This window comes from Coenobita brevimanus, chromosome 76, assembly GCF_032717465.1.
Source record: "Coenobita brevimanus isolate Jiangsu-jjx chromosome 76, ASM3271746v2, whole genome shotgun sequence".
NCBI classification, from domain to species: Eukaryota; Metazoa; Arthropoda; class Malacostraca; order Decapoda; family Coenobitidae; genus Coenobita; species Coenobita brevimanus.
This window is the reverse complement of record NC_137029.1, coordinates 22685858-22700820: the sequence shown is the minus strand read 5'-3', so window position 1 is coordinate 22700820 and position 14963 is coordinate 22685858.

Sequence of the window (14963 nt, the reverse complement as noted above, 5' to 3'; positions counted from 1 at the left end):
CTATCAGGCTGGCGGCAAAGAAAACGAGTTCTATGGGAGGATAACTATTTCACACCACTCATAAACGGTATTTATTTATTTACTGTTACGAATTAATATGTAGTACAAAAGTATATTGGTTTTCAAGCAGTAATATAGGCATTATAAGCATTGTTTCACTCACTAATACCTGACCTTTTTTTGCCACATTATCTGATCATCATTTCTAACTGTTTCTTCCTCTAATGCTATGTAAAGTTTGTCCTCCACATTGTCATTGATTGGGGAATCACTCTGGCCCTGAATTTTGTACCGTGGCATGACATGGCTATACTGGCCAGGTCACTGATAACAGGTGAATTGCTGAGAAAAGGGCATGCAGGGGGGGGGAGGAGGTCATGCTGGGTAAGTCATTGTCTCTGCCTAGCATCTTGTTGAGGCAGGTGTCCCGTGTATACGTACCAAAAATGACTCGCGAAAATTGAAAATTGTGGAAATTATGAACCTTGCAATTGCAGGACGTTGAAGTACGTCCTCGGGATTAGCTGTGACAAAACGTGAGGACGTGGAAGTACGTCCTCGGGACGGCGCGGGTTAAATACCACTTCCTTACTTTCATATCCATTACTCTCCAAAAAAAAGTATTACATTCTTCCTCTGTCCTCTTATCATTTTTTCCCTTTACTTCTTCCTTCAATGATTTTAAAACTTCTCTTTTTTCTTCATTCAAATCTTTTCTTATTATAATATTTTCCATCCCTGCCTCTTTGCTTAATTTCCAGGTCACTTTAAATATCTCATTTATTACACTTTCTGATGTAAACTTGACTCTCATTGGTCTTGTTTCCTCTTTCTCATAAAGCCCTATTCTCCTTACTTCCTCAATTTCTTTTACCCGCTTGTCTCCTTCGGGGTCAATCTTGCCTAATATTCCTCTCACCAGGTTCGTGTCTCTCTCGAGTCTTACGAACCTAACCTTTTCTTCCTCTTCCCTGTTTCCAAATATTACCACACATCTGTTCCTTTCTACAGTTTCTCTCACTGTTTTCTCTGTTTTCTTCAGTATTTTCACTACATTTTCTTCCATTTTTTTCTTGTTCATTTCCCTTTCTTCCTGGAAGATTTCTCTTAAGCTGACCACTTCTTTCTGTTCTTCTACGTGTGCCCACTTTGCCTTATGTTCTTCTACTACACTACTCACCTTCTCCGTTTTATTAGTACTCTCTTCTAGTTTCCTCCTCAATTCAAAATTTTCACGCTTCAAATTTCTAATCTCTTCATTTGCTGTCTCATTGGACTGGATCAGACTCTGTATGGTAGTCTCCGTATTTTCAGACACATCCTTTATCACTAGATTCTCTACTTTCTTTTCAAGTTCACTAATCCTCATAATTAATGTTTTAACCAGGTCCATGACATTGGTATTTGTATCAAATCCTTGAAATTCAAGTCCCTCATTGTTTACATTTTCGGTCATGTTTGATGTTAGTTTCATTTCATTCATTCATTGCCAGACGCCATGTATCCCAAACGGGGTGGTCAAGGGCTTAGAGTTCATTGTTTTACAGGGAGGGGCACTAATCCTCCACCAACCCCACTTGACACGTAGGGAGAGCGTTATGCCAACAGCATCTGGTGTTCCCAGGCGGTCACCCATCCAAGTACTAACCAGTACCAAAACAGCTGTTACCGAAAAAAAACTACAAACATTCATGTATACTCTGCCAATAAATCTTTACATTTTTGGTAGTCTATTAACTTTCATTATTTTAAATTTAAAACAAGACCTTAGGAGACAGGACAGACAAAATTTCTGAAACTACTTAAGGTTAGCAGCGATGGCTGGGACATCTGCTCTCTCCGGCTGTGTGTGTGTGTGTGTGTGTGTGTGTGTGTGTGTGTGTGTGTGTGTGTGTGTATATATATATATATCTACAGGGTGTCCCTGGAGTTATGTCAAAAACTTTGAGAAATGACAGATGAGGGAATTCTAAGCAAAAAATGTTATATGAACATGTGTCCAAATCTCAACCGTTATGGAGCAACAATTACTGATGACATTTTGGGCGAAAATGTCTCCTTCATAATTCGCCCATAAGGTCATCAGTAACTGTAGCTCCGTAACGGTTGGGATTTGGACACATGCTCATATAACATTTTTTTCTTAGAATTCCCTCCTCTATCATTTCCCAAAGTTTTTGACTTAACTCTCGGGACACCCTGTATACACAGTGTATAAATATATCTATCTATCTATCTATCTATCTATCTATATATATATATATTTACATATATATATATATATATATATATATATATATATATATATATACATTTACTTATTTGGGAGACATGTTGTGTGCTGGAGGTGGGGCTGGAGCTAGCTCTGTGGCTAGGGTGAGAAGTGGTTGGAAGAAGTTCAGGGAGCTCTTGCCTCTCCTGACATTGAGAGGGCTCTCCCTACGTGCTAAGGGGTCTTTGTATGCAGCATGTGTTAGGAGTGTAATGCTGTATGGCAGTGAGACCTGGGCAGTGAAGGAGGAAGATATTCGCCGGCTCAGACGTACAGAAATGACAATGATTAGGTGGATGTGCAGTGCGTCCCTGCGTCCAAGGCCTGGAGGGGCTGGGTTTACAATGGAAGAGTTGAGAGGTAGGATGGGACTGGAGTGTATTGGTGTTGTGATGAGGAGAGGTAGATTGAGGTGGTTTGGACATGTGGAGAGGATGGGGGATGATGATTGGGTGAGGAAGGTGAGAAGTGTTAATGTTGGGGGTGGGGTTATGAGGGGTAGACCGAGAAAGACAGGACGAGGTCATTAAGTGTGACCTCAGGGTTAAGGGACTGAACAGGGAGGCTGCAATGGATCGTGCAGCGTGAAGAGCCGCCATTAGGTGACCAAGGCTGACACATGCAAGCATGTTGGAGCCTTTAAAAATGAAACGATATATATATATATATATATATATATATATATCAATCAATCAATCAATCAATCATTTCCTGTGGCACCCCATGGGATGCATAGGGCCTCAATGAACTCTCTCCACCAATATTTGTCTCTTGCCATCGCTTTAGGTCCCACCAACACTCCTCTCCTGTTTCTTTTTTCATTGTCCTCAACCAGGTTTCCCTCGGCCTACCTCTACCTCTTCTTCCTCTAGCAGTCCACTCTGGCACATCCTGTATTAAACTACCTTCTTTTCTGTATATGTGCCCCAGCCACTTCCAGCGAGACAGTCTCACATATTCATTAACTGGTTCCACTCTCGTAATATCCCTTACTCTTGCATTTGTAACTCTGTCTTGCCACTTTACCCCAAGAATCGTTCTCAGTATTTTATTCTCAAATCCTAATACTTTCTAATCTGTTGCAATTGTACTGTACCATGACTCATGCCCGTATATTAAAATTGGTCTAACCATGGACTTGTAAATATTCACTTTAGTATGTACCGAAAGCATATTATTATTCCAAACAGATTTCAACATTCCAACAGCTCGCCAAGCCTGTCTAATCATCTCCTCAATTTCATTGTTTAATGATCCATTAGATGATACAAGTGTTCCCAGATATTTAAAGTTTTCTATATTCTTCACCACATTATTCCCAATTACACAATTGATTTGGTTCTCCACATTCATATTAATAATTTCAGTCTTTCCACAATTTATTACCAATCCCAATTTTTCTCCTTCCTCCACCAGACAATCAAGCACCCTCTGCATCTCGTAAATACTTTCGCAAATCAGTACATCATCATCAGCATAGTCCAAATCCATCAGCTTCTTATTTTCTTTCCAGTTAATTCCTGCACCTGTTCTCCTTACAACCTTTTTCATAACATAATCCATAACCAAAACAAACAACAATGGCGAAAGAACTCCTTGAATCACTCCTGACCTAACTTGAAATGGATCACTCAAAGAACCAGCCACCATTACCTTACAAAAAGTACCTTCATGCAAGCTTCTAATAATACAGTATTTACAAACTTTTCTGGTATACCATAGAATCTCATAATTTTCAACATAGCTCCACGTGAATCACTATCAAACGCCTTTTCAAAATCCACAAAACACATACTAAGTGGCATTTTCATCTCATTAGCTTGTTGCATTAGATGCCTTACAATAAAAATCTGATCATTACAACCTCGACCCTTTCTAAATCCCGCTTGTTCTTCTCTTAAAATTTTATCAATTACTGGCTCTATTCTGTTCAACAAGATTTTGGAAAAGAGTTTTGCAACTACAGGTGTCAAAGTTATCCCCCTCTAATTGCCACACACACTTAAATCTCCCTTTTTTGGTATTTTTATAATCACTCCATTTTTCCACTCTTCTGGAATTCCACCATTATCCCAAGCCACATTAAAAAGTTTCAAAAGCGCATTCATCAACTCGTCATTTTCCACCTTAAGCATTTCAGGGAATATTCCATCCTCTCCTGGGGCCTTAAAATTCTTTAACTCCTTTATAGATTTTGCTACCTCTTCCAAAGTTATATCCCCTGTTTCTATCTGCAAATATATATATATATATATATATATATATATATATATATATATATACCTGTATAATGTGCATGCTGTGAACCTACAGAACATAATAATAGTGTCTAGAAATCTAATTACATGTACAGTCACCGTACATAGTAAATATCCCAGGCTTGCCGTAGCCAGCACCATAATGGGGTTGCACATCTGAACACTGTAGGTATACCTCCCCGACCCCCGACTCTCTCTCACTGTCTGCTTACCTGCATGTCTCACTGCTGCTTACCCTTCCGTTTGCACCTCTGACGCCTTGTGAGCCCGTCATGAAGACTGGCGAAATGTGGTAGGTTCGGTAACATTTGAAATATGAGAATGAATCTGAGATAGCATGATCCGAGATCATCGTCTGCTATTATGTGGGAAGGGGATATGTTCAGACACGCAACCCCATTATGGCGCTGACTACAACGAGCCTGGGGTATTTACTAAGGACGGTGACTGTACATGCCTTCAGTAGGAAACACTGGTGAAAGACTTAAATGCTGGCACCTCTTCCACCACTTAAAGTATTACCCTTTGCTAATAATTCTTAAAGCTTTGGCATGCCGCTGACAACATTCTTGTCATCCCGAAAACACCCGTAGACCCGCCAATGAAGATATTCTCATCGAAGTAATATATTCGCCAAAAATCCATTTATTGTCAAATTTTCATGGGATGTGAATGCCAATGTCTTCCCATTTTCTCTGTGAATCATGTGGCTGCCCCAGGCTGCCATGCAAAAGAAAACGTCAGTAACTTCCCATAGGTGTATGGCATGTAGGAGGACTACTGGGCCTTGGGAGCAGGCTGTGAAGTCTATGCCCAGAGTCCGGGGGGAGGATCTCTGATCGTAGTCAGACCCTGCTTACCGTGCCACGTCTGTTTACCTGCAGTTATTTGTGGATTTTTCATCATTTTCTATGTCCTACTGCCTTTATATTTACAGTAAATCTTATCCATGATGGATATTGACAAAGAAAAAGGCAAACCCATTTTGAAAAATGAGAAATGCATATAAAAGAGAAAGTTTTGAGTGTAGACTAATGCAAGAAAGCCTTGGTTTAATCACGCTTGTTCTAATGCTGTCCGCAACAAGGACAGGGCCTACAAAAGGTACCGGAGCCAACCCACCCTTGAATCACATCATCTTTACGTTTCTGCCCGGAATCGTGCTAAGTCTGTTCTTCGCTCTACTAAAAATAATTTCATCCATACTAAATGCTCTCAACTCTCCGACTCGAATTCTTCCCGCTCCTTCTGGCATCTTGCCAAAAATCTTTCTAACAACTTTACCTCATCATCCTTCCCTCCTCTTTTCTACTCTGATGGTTCTGTAGCTATTTCTTCTACTGATAAAGCAGATCTCTTCACACAGACTTTCTCCTCCAATTCTACCTAGACGATTCGGTGCTGTTCCTCCATCACTTCCCCCTCTGACTTCCTCATGGCTGACATTAAAATTTCTTCAGTTGATGTATTTTCTGCCATCACTGGCCTCAGTACTAACAAGGCATATGGGCCGGATGGGGTCCCTCCTGTTGTTCTCAAGAACTGTGCTTCTGTGCTTACACCCTGCCTAGGCAAACTCTTTCGCCTTTGTCTGTCAACTTGTACCTTTCCTTCTTGCTGGAAGTTTGCTCTCATTCAGCCAGTCCCAAAGAAGGGTGACCACTCCCAACCCTCCAACTATCGTCCAATTGCTTTAACGTCCTGTATTTCAAAAGTTTTCGAGTCAATTCTTAATAGAAAAATTTTAAGGCATCTTTCCTATCACAACCTTCTTTCCGATCGTCAGTATGGGTTCCGTCAGGGACGCTCCACTGGCGATCTTCTCACCTACCTTTCAGACTCCTGGTCATCCTCCTTTCGGGACTTTGGCGAAAGCTTTGCCATTGCACTTGACATCTCTAAGGCTTTCGATCGAGTCTGGCATAAATCTTTAATTTCCAAACTGCCCTCCTACGGTTTCTATCCTTCTATCTGTGCCTTCATCGCAAGCTTCCTTTCTGGTCGTTCTATAGCCGCTGTTGTAGACGGCCATCGTTCTTCTCCTAGATCTATCAACAGTGGTGTCCCTCAGGGCTCTGTCCTATCACCAACTCTCTTCCTTTTATTCATCAATGATCTTCTAAGCTGTACATCTAACCCTATCCACTCATAAGCTGACGACTCCACCCTTCACCTTTCCATTCGGTTCCCGCAACGCCCATCTCAACAGTTACTTCAACAAGCAAGGGATGAGGCTATGGCACACCTAATGTCTGATTTGGCTCGTATCTCTGACTGGGGTAAAAATAATATGGTTGTCTTTAATGCATCTAAGACTCAGTTCTTACACCTATCAACCCGACAAAATCTTCCACAGGTATACCCACTAATGTTTAATAATATTCAGCTTAATCCTGCATCATCCTTGAACATGCTTGGGGTTTCATTTACTCGGGACTTATCTTGGAAAGATCATATTACATCTCTTGTAAAATCTGCTTCCAAGAGATTGGGTGTGCTAAGCCGACTCCGCTCTTTCTTTACCCCTGCTCAATTGTTGACTCTATACAGGGTTTTATCTGCCCCTGTGTGGAGTACAACTCTCATGTGTGGGGAGGCTCCCCACATACAGCTCTTCTCAATAGGGTGGAGTCAAAGGCTTTTCGTCTCATTAACTCTCCTCCTCTTACTGACTCCCTTCAACCTCTGTCTCTTCGCCGCACTGTTGCATCTTTATCTCTTTTCTATCGCTACTTTAATGATCACTGCTCCTCTGAACTGTCTGCTTGCATTCCTCCACCTCTACGACAGGCGCGTAGCACCCGTCTGGCAGCAAACTCTCATCCTTTTTCTGTCCAACTCTCTAATGCAAGAGTTAACCGTTACTCCCAGTCTTTCATTTATGCAACAGGTCAGCTCTGGAACTGTCTCCCTCTGTCTGTATTTCCTGCTGCCTATGATCTCCAGTCTTTCAAACGCAGTGTGTCCAGGCATCTCAAAATGATTGGATCTTGAATTTGGCTCTATATTGTATTTTGTTTTTCTCTTGGAGGGAACTGTTACTGCGGGCTCATGGCCTTTGGTTCCTTCTTCCTCGCATTAAAAAAAAAAAAAAAAAAAAAAAAAAAAAAGACCATAAGTATGAAGGAGTGAAACTCGCACCAACAAAGTTTGGGGCTGTAAAGGAGGAATTTTCAGAATGTGATTTCGAAGACCTTGGACAGTACAGAAATATGAGTGATGTTGCTAGTGAATTGGTAAAGAGTAACACAGGAAGTGAAACATGTGATACTGGAGGTGGTGGTGGTGTCAAGTGGGAGGTTAGTGGCGAACGTAATGCTTGTGATGTGACAGAGTGGCGGTGAGGGCAGTAGTGATGACGGGTCGCCACCACCTCATGCCAACCCATGTGGTCCTCCTACCTCCAGCCAGACTCATGCCAGTGCCATACGTGCCCATTTCCAATGTGCCAGAGCTCCTTGTACCATTCATGCAGGTGACTCAGCCTGGTCAACAGACAAAACTGCACTGTTTGTAAAGATTTTTACTGGGACGCCATGCTTGACTGTCCCAGCACCAGTCATTGCTCTTGGATTTATTCAGCTATTAATTGCGAGATGTTTACTGAAATATTTGGTCAATGAAACTAACCTGTATGCAGCACAATCCTTGTACAATGCTTCCAACCCAAGGAGGACTGAGGGGGATGAAATGAATGTGAAAGAGATGGCAAACGTTTCGGGTATAACTATGTTGATGGGAGTGGTGAAAGCCCCAAAGATGACAATGTATTGACATGTGCCTGCTGTCAGTGCACGCACGACTTGGAAGCAATGTGCTGTAATTTCTAAGTATTTTCACATGTATAATTGTATAGCAATTACTGAAGACACTACTGACAGACTCATTACAATCAGAACGGTAGTGGAATATCTGACCAAGAAATTCAAGACCTATATTCCCAAGAAGCACCTGTCTCTAGACAAAGGAACAATGGCATGGAGGGGCCGTTTAGCTTTCAAGATTTATAATCCAAATAACCCTGAAAAATATGGGGTAAAACTGTACATGCTGGCTGAGTCAAAGACGGGTTGTCTTTGATTCTGATGTGTATGCAGGGATTGGGAAAACAGCCACTGAAACAGAAATGGATTTGATTGCACCACTGAGGAACAAAGGTTATCATTTATATATCGATAACTACAACAACTCAGTGGAACTTAGTGAACAGGTCCTAGAATAAGGTGTGTATATCTGTTGTACTCTCAGACAGCAGCATGGTGCACCCAAAAATCTCCTGCTAGAAGCTAAGAACCTGCCAGCTGATACACTATATTCTGACAGAAGGGTGATGTTTTCATAATTCTGTGGAAAGATAAGCAAGTTATTTCAGTAATAACAACTTGCCACAGCTTGTACCACTGCAAGAAGAAATACTGGGTGGTGAAACACTAATGCTTCCCCACCATCCCCTCCACCTACCATCTACTGAGCATCTCCAGGAAGTGTATTTTACTGGGGCAGGTGGAAGGGTTATACTGAAGCTCAGCTCATGGTCTACAAACATCATTGCTCAGTAAGTATAAATACTGTATAATTATTTATATAGATTATTTGTACAGTATTATGTATGCATATACAATATATCTATCTTTTTGCTGTATGTACTGTGTTCGTAACAATGATGTCCATATTCTGACATTCTTGAATGCATATACAGGTCTCCCTCATTTTACAGTTGGTATGCGTTCCTAGAAAGGCAATTGTAAACTGAAATATCGTAAAGCGAAATTAAGGTTTAACCCCTTAACACGTTGACCGCTTATCGGGCCATCGATGTACCGAGCAGAAGTTTCCCCCTCAGCGTATTGGTACATCCTTGACCCGAATGTCCCTTTTCAAAAACTTTTGAAAACGTGAGTATATAATCAATATTTATTTCCATCTGCATTTATTAAAGCTACAGATGTGCTGCAATGGTATTATTTAATACAAAACTACTTATACACAGGTAAGTTATTGATTAATAATCAGCTAAAAATTTATTTGTTTTTCGTTCATCATTTTTTATACAAAATCAGTTTTCACACAATACAGTTAGCTCAAATGCATTATAATCAATATCATAGAAAGGCAGGTATCAAATATAACACTTATGAATGCATTTCTTGTATAAAGAGTAAAAAATCAACACTCCGTTTTAAAAAAATTGAGATAATATTTCATAAAATAAAACATAGTTCCAAGATGCACAAGAAGCCTGGTAACAATTTATAAACAAAGTAAATGAATTACATAATGTAACAGTAAGTAACTGTAAAGGAAAATACTGTTAAATTAAAAAAAAAATTCTAAAAATTTTAAATCTTATGATAAATGAAGGTTATATAAAACATACAAAAATAATTAACTATTACACTATATGACTCGTAATTTGCAAAACTGAATATCAAAATATCTAATTTTTGCCCTGTATTATATAACCTATTAGTATGAAGCTGCATGCTTTTCATTGAAACATGAAATACAAAGGTGGGGTTGTCCATCGCACCCAACACAGAAGGTTGATACTCTCCTTGGAGAGAGAGAGAGAGAGAGAGAGAGAGAGAGAGAGAGAGAGAGAGATGTGCAGCTTATTGAAATAATAAGACATATTTTATAGGTACTAACAGGTATATACATTAGAAAATACACATTTTTCTAAAGTAATGAAATGGTACATCAATGCACCAATTCGCAGAGCAACAAGATATCATCAGTAGGTCGCGTATTGGTACCCAGATGCACCGAGGCAACCTCGGTACATCGATGCACCAATACGCGAGGCGAGAAAAATATATTAGTGGTCGGCAATTCGTATACAATTATGTACCACGACTTTTACTGCTCTAACCAATGCACCACCCTCTAAGAGTGAATCATACCTCCTCTCCCTCCGAAAGTCCGACGGACACTGGCAGGGGAGCGAAGTGAAGTTGACGCTGGGAGGGCGAGAGTGCAGGGTTGCCAAACGCGGCGAACGTGTTAAACGCGGCTGTGTACGGCCGATCCCCCCCCTGTGCCGGGGTTGTAGCGGGGTCTGAGTACCTGTGGGAAAATATTTGCCAAAAATCAGAGATTAACCCTAGAACATTAAAATTTTTATGGCATATAGTACTTACATTCAGCTTTCTCCTGAGACAGATGTTGAGCCTTCGTGGACTACCAAAGGACTTGTGAAGACTTGCAAAGTTGGGTAACAAAGTCTTCACTTTCACACCTCCAGAAACCCGGTTTTCTTTCTACCACAGCCTCAATCTGTCACAGTACACTTTATACAACAACGTACAGGTTGTTTGGAATCCGTATTTGTACAATAAGCACTGAAAATAAGGCTATAATGAACGGAGCGCACGGCCGACATGCAGCGCGGCGGCGATCTTCCCGTCACTGAACACACATTTCCCTTTTCACGGCTAAAAACACGTATACTACATTATTTTCCTTCATAGTACTTCGCAAAGGCTCGCTTGGCACTATTACAGCCCTAAAAATCACTGTCACTGCCAGTATTGTGATGCGGGAATGAGGAAGACCACCGCGGCGCGAGTTTATTCAGCCTTACGGCAGGCACTTTATTCTCGCTCCGGTCGGCCACTCGCACTTCATTTCTATCGCTCACTTTCACTCTAGCTGTCAGTTTTTTGCCTTATTCATCAGTGTCACTGTCCATTGTTATAAAAATAATATTTTCTACACAACAAACTGTCACTGTCAGAACATAGAATAGGAACATATGCTTTCAACTTCTTACACTGGAGTGACTGTCACTCGCAATACTTATATTATTACTATGTACAATTATTTACACAAAAAAACACTGTCACTGTCAGTGCTTTTACAAGTACATACACTAATTTACACTCATCAGACTGTCACTGTCAGTACGTAAAAGAAAACTAAACACTAGTATCACTGTCACTCTCAGTATTTTTTTCAAGAATCTTACCCTTATTTTCAATATCTAGTCAGGCTGTGGTAGTCAAAGAAACACGGGTAAGCACAGAGGGGAATTTTGCACTCTTTGCACTGCAAGGAGGTGCGCCTAAATGTTCTGTCCTGCCTGGTAGTGTGGCTGCACACATGACACCTCCTGAGTGCTTTTCCCCTCTTGGCAGTGGCAGGCAGTGGCTCCAGGCGGTGTCGCTGAAGGTAGGCCTGACACTGTAGGCGGTCTGGAGGTGTCTGTGGGTGGCGCTTGGGACCTGATGGCAGTACCTGCCCAAAACGCTGAAGCAGCTGGTTGACACAAGTCTTTGAAAATCGTAGGAGAGAGTAGTTTGCTGGCTTCCTGTTCTTGATCTTATACAGGATGAAGGCATTCAGCATGCACATATCAATCAAGTGCAAGAACACCTTCCTGTACCAGCGACGGTTCCTCCTCAGGCAGTCTATCTCTCCGATCATCATGTCAGACTTGTCCACCAGCCGCATATTGACGTTGTAGTCAATGACAGCATCAGGCTTCATCACAGGCTCGCCAGTCCTTCTGTCGACCTTCCCTGTGGCCAGCATTTCCCCCTTGTGTACTGTGGTGAGCACATTCACGACTCTCTTATCGTGCCACCTGATCGCCAGCATCTTGTCAGTTTTCTTCAGGTGCACGTCTCCCCGCTTTGATTTTTCAGCCTCGGGGAAGGCAGGGTAGTGTGCCCTATTGCTCCTGACAGTGCCACATGATCCAACACCGTCTTCAGAAAGGTACTTAGCGAGTTTAGGAGCTGTATAGTAATTGTCCGTATACAGGACATGATTCTCGCCAAAGTACTTTTCCAACAGCACTTTCACCACAGAACCAGAGAATCCAAGGGGGTCAGTCTTGTCCAAATCGACATTGCTGGCGGTGTAAATAACGAAGTCTAAGATGAACCCCGTCTTGCAGTCGCAAAGCACGAAAAACTTTATTCCAAAGCGGTGGCGTTTGCTTGGAATATACTGCACAAACCGAAGACGGCCCCTGAACAAAACCAAGGACTCGTCAATCACCACTTTCTTGAAAGGGCGCAGGAACCTCGTAAACTTATCCTTGATCAAGTTCAGGATTCCCCTCACTTTCCATAAGGGGTCAGTTTAGGAAGGCTCATCATTGTTCGCAAAGTGAAGGTAAGTCATGAGCTACCTGAAACGATCACGACTCATGTATTTATTGAAGATGGGTGTGGGGCAAAGATCGTCTGAACTCCAGTATTCCTCGAGCTTATGCTTCCAATTGTGGGGCATCAATAACATCAAACCAATAAATACAAAGAGTTCCCTGATCGTTACAGGAACCCATGCTGCCATCCGCGACGTGGATGGCGTTGCAGCTTCACCTTCTCCTTCACGAACTGCAGCAGATTGCCCCTCATACCTGTTCGTCTCAGTACAAATCTGCTCCATTGCCTCGTTATGCAGGAAGGCCAACAGGTAGTCCAAGCATTCACCATCCTCTGGGACAGGAAAGTCAGCCTGTATTCCACACCCACTGGCATCAAAGGGCAGATCTTCCGGCACAAAATCTGAGCCCTCTGACCACACGAAGGCATCCAGAGTGCCCTGCCTAGGCTGGGAGGTGCTGGGGGCGGCGGTGGGTGAGGCAGGTCGTGTGGCAGTGGGTGAGGCAGGCGGTGAGGCAGTGCGTGAGGCAGAGGCTGTCCTAGGTCGTGTCGGTGTAGTGGTGGTGGTGGTGGGGAGATAAGCAGAGGGTTCAAGGTCACTCGCGGTGGCGTGACTGGCAAGTTGCCTAGTGCGAGTAACCTTAGGAGCTAGCCTTACACTAGGGGACAAAGTTCTAGCCCTACTAGCACGAACACTGGGCCTACGGAAACCTCTACTACGTAAACTCGACTGCCTACTTCCCTTCCGAGGTGGTGAAGGCGACTCCGAAGACTCCGGAGAAAGGGCAGCTGAAGATGACGACGAGAGAATGGGGCTGGGAGTGCGTGGCGGGCTGGCGGTGGCGTGACGTGGTGTAGGGGACAATGGCTGGGAAGCTGGGTCACCACTTCTTTTCCTCTTGGCCCCCTTTCCATATTCTAGGCCCCTTTTCACAGGAGCCTTGCCTGTTGAGGAACTTGGCACAGGAATAGTCACTTCTGGCACAGACTCAGCACTCGATTGCGTGTCCGACTCTGCCAGGCTAGACAAAACACCGACGTCACTTCCATAATCCATGGACGCTTTCAATAACTCACTAGCTATAGCCGAGTCACTAAGTCCCTTAGCAGTTCCTTGTAAGGTTTTGTACAGGGTGGAGGTCACAAAACCCTTTTTCGGAGGGCTGGAAGGCACAGACTTGGAAGAGCTTGAGTTTGACATGGTGTCACCTTGAAAAATTCGCGTGGACTGATGCTAAACAGGGGCAAACTGCGCGAAAAAATGCTAGTGTGACAACTGGGAAAACAAGCGTTTCCAAATAGCATAAAGTGCTTGCGAGAGGAAGGCGCAGATTGACACGTATGAGCCGTCCGCGCGCTGCCATATCGCACGACGAGGGAGGGCCAGGCAGCGGTGCGTGGGTGGGTAAAAAAAAATGAAACTTGGCAACAACCGAGGTCAGTAGTACAAAGGTCAAGTGTGCTAAAAGTAGCTCAAGGGTGGCGGTACTGATAGACAATACCAGCTGGAGCCTGCTTGCCCGCGGTTATTCAAAATTTACTAGAATCGCAAATGCGACGATCCACCGTTATGTCCTTTAGGCCGAGCGTCGCAAATGAGATGATCCACGTTTAAGGGGTTAATGGGAAAAATAGGGATGCGTTCCTGGACTCGTGTATAAGGAACCGAAGACACATACAAGTGATCTAATATGCAATAATAATGATGATGTTTTATGTATTGTAGTGCATCTGAATCACATAGGTATGTACATTTGCAAACATAAAGACATGAAATAGCAAAAACAACTTGAAATACAGCTGTACTGTACTGTACTGTTATGTACCCTCCTACTGTACTGTAGCTCCGTCCACCCTTAGTCGGTCCCCCCCAAGGCTGGAGGACGTAATGCCTTAATGTCTCCTCCGAGGCTAGGAGACATCCTGGGCCAAAGCCCATCACTCGTCAACACAAGAGGTGGAGAGGGAGGAAGCAGGGGTGGTGGAGGTTTGGATGGCAGGGGTGGATGACTCAGGAGAATGAGAGGTGGTGGAGGTTTGGGTGGCAGGTCTGGATGACTCAGTGGTAGCAGAGGCAGATGGACTAGCAGTGGGTTTGAAGAAGCTGGAAAGTGTTGTTTGCTTTGCCAGCCTCCTCCTGGCCTTGCAGGATTTCCACATGCCCATTCGTAAATGCGAGGGAGCTCAATCGTAAAATGAACACTTGGAACTTAAGAAGAGGGATCGTAAATGCGTAATATCGTAAGATGATGCAGCTTAAAACGAGGGAGACCTGTAATACTGTAGAAAAAAGTCGTACGAACAGTTAGAGACTAAAAT